The 2,500-nt window shown below is 37.7% G+C and overlaps 1 protein-coding gene across 1 annotated transcript in view; it reads right to left on the bottom strand.

Moving 5' to 3' along the window:
• Nucleotides 1-2,500, bottom strand: part of LOC107291881 (target of rapamycin complex 2 subunit MAPKAP1) — a 28,944-nt gene that overhangs the window by 19,977 nt on the left and 6,467 nt on the right. The window lies entirely within an intron of this gene.

The following is a 2,500-nucleotide window of genomic DNA, read 5'->3' as shown; positions in this document are numbered from 1 at the left end:
CTCTTTTTTAAAAAAAAAAAGAAAAAAAGGCACTTAAGAAACTATGCAGATGTTTAATTTGGATACACCTGTTCGGGCTGGAAATTCTTCATTGCGGAACATGAAAATTAAAAACCTCTAATTTGCGTATACCTGATTTTTAATATCAAATGATTATCTCAGACATATTTTTAACTGGCGACACCGCAGTGTAGTTCCTTTCTCCATCTTTTATCTACTGTGAGGTTTTTTTTCTTCCTTTTTTGGAAAGCTATTTAGTACCCACGATTGTGGGGAGGGGAAAAAAAAAAAAACATTTGCTCATAATTATCCAGACGTAAATGTGGAACGCAACTGGTACAAGAGCAGCATGCGAAAAATGTATTTAAGGTCTATCATCCCAAAATGCTGCTAAAAGCTATTAACCAGTACGTGTTAATTGCCACAGCATTCATATTAATTTTCACTTCAGGCCCGACATTGCTGAATATTTCCCCTGATACGTTTTAAACAAAGTTTAATTTAAGGAACTGCTTCTATCAACACTTATGAAAATTAACAGCCAAGCAATTAGTACTCATGAATTATCCCTTCCCCCAGTCTCATTGCTAAAAACAGTTGCTAACAAAGAAATTGTTGTGGGTTTCTTTTTCAGACGGGGGCCCATGGCCTTGGACACCCCCCAGCCCCAAAGAGTTGAAATGTGTTGTCAAATTACGGCAGGCAAATTTTATTTTTGGCTGCAAGGCAGAGATTTATTATTATTATTATTATTTTTAAACCTGAAACATTTCCCCCCCCCCCAGTTCAAAAGCTTCTGGATGTTTGATTATCTATTGTTTTCACAACCTGGGCAGGTCCTAGAAACTTAATAATAATAATAATAATAATAATAATAATAATAATAATAATAATAATAATAATAATAATAATAATAATAATAATAATAATAATAATAATAATAAATTGGAAGGGACCTTGGAGGTCAGGATGAACCAGGGAAGGATGTCTATCAATCCCAGATATGGACAGAAAAGGAGAAATTAATTTAGGATAAGTGTCTATGAAGATTCTCGGTCATCCAGATCACGGTTGTCCCAAAGGTGTTTTTTTCAAAAAGCAACTGGACTTCTGTTTTTCCTTGAAGATGAAGAACTAAAAGAAGCTTCTTGGATGAGACGCGAAACGTCGTCAGGGAATAACAAAAGTCCACTTGCCTTTGGGACAATTTTGGATAAAGTAACAGAGATTAAATAGTGCAACCTATGTAGAAAACGTCGCCTTGATACTATCCTTTGGAGATGCTGAACTACTAAACCCAGTATCTCAGGGGTTGCCCCAAAGAAGAGGGAGTCAAGCTATTCTCCAAAGCCCTTGAAGGCAGGACAAGAAGCAACGGATGGAAACTCATCAAGGAGAGAAGCAACCTGGAACTAAGGAGAAACTTCCTGACAGTGAGGACAATTAATCAGTGGAACGACTTGCCTCCAGAAGCTGTGGATGCTCCCAACACTGGAGGTTTTCAAGAAGAGATTGGACAACCATTTGTCTGAAATTGCATAGGGTTTCCTGCCTGAGCAGGGGGTTGGACTAGAAGACCACCAAGGTCCCTTCCAACTCTGTTATTCTATTCTATAGATATGAGTAAGTTGCCTAGTGTCTGAAGTTTGACAATAGGGTGCTGCAAAGATCGTCAGTGTGAAAAATCGTCATGTACCACTTTTTTCAATGCTGCTGTTAACTTTGAATGATCACTAAATGAATTGTTGTTAAGTCAACCATTAGGATAAATTTTTCACACCTCGGTCTGCTTGTTGGACAAGCACAGCCCCGGGTGACTAAATCTGCCCTGCTTCCAGTTCCAATTCACCATGCGATTAAAAAATAGAATCAGAGAGGTTCCGACATTAAAAAAAAAAAATCAATACATTTTTTAAGCAACTCTTTCCCTCCTCTGAGCATTTTTCCTGGGTTTCAAATACAGCAATCGCCCTGCTTCTCTTTTGTATATATACTGTACATATATAGGAAGAGTTGCAGTTTTTGCGAACATTCATAAATTCTTCGCCTGGGAATAGAAACGTGCCCGATTTGCATAATTAACCAAACCAGTTGGGTCTCTTGGGGAAGGAATGCCTAATTGGGAAGAGATGGGGAAGTCTATTATGGGGGGGGAAAGACTTTGGGGGCCTAATTAAGCACGCTTTAAAAAAAAAATCCTACTTAATTATATATTTACTCCAGAGGCTGGGTGACTCTTGAAATCTGTTTTTTTTTTTTGTCAGATTTGGAACACAGGCTTTGATCCTCTCTTTCTTTTTCTTTTTCTTCTTCTTCTTCTTCTTCTTCTTCTTCTTCTTCTTCTTCTTCTTCTTCTTCTTCTTCTTCTTCTTCTTCTTCTTCTTCTTCTTCTTCTTCTTCTTCTTCTTCTTCTTCTTCTTCTTCTTCTTCTTCTTCTTCTTCTTCTTCTCCTTCTCCTTCTCCTTCTCCTTCTCCTTCTCCTTCTCCTTCTCCTTCTCCT

Source organism: Protobothrops mucrosquamatus, unplaced genomic scaffold (assembly GCF_001527695.2).
Source record: "Protobothrops mucrosquamatus isolate PMUCROS unplaced genomic scaffold, P.Mucros_1.0 scaffold1214, whole genome shotgun sequence".
In the NCBI taxonomy this organism is placed as follows: domain Eukaryota; kingdom Metazoa; phylum Chordata; class Lepidosauria; order Squamata; family Viperidae; genus Protobothrops; species Protobothrops mucrosquamatus.
The sequence above is the reverse complement of the archived record's forward strand: the minus strand, read 5'-3'. Positions and strand labels throughout refer to the sequence as shown.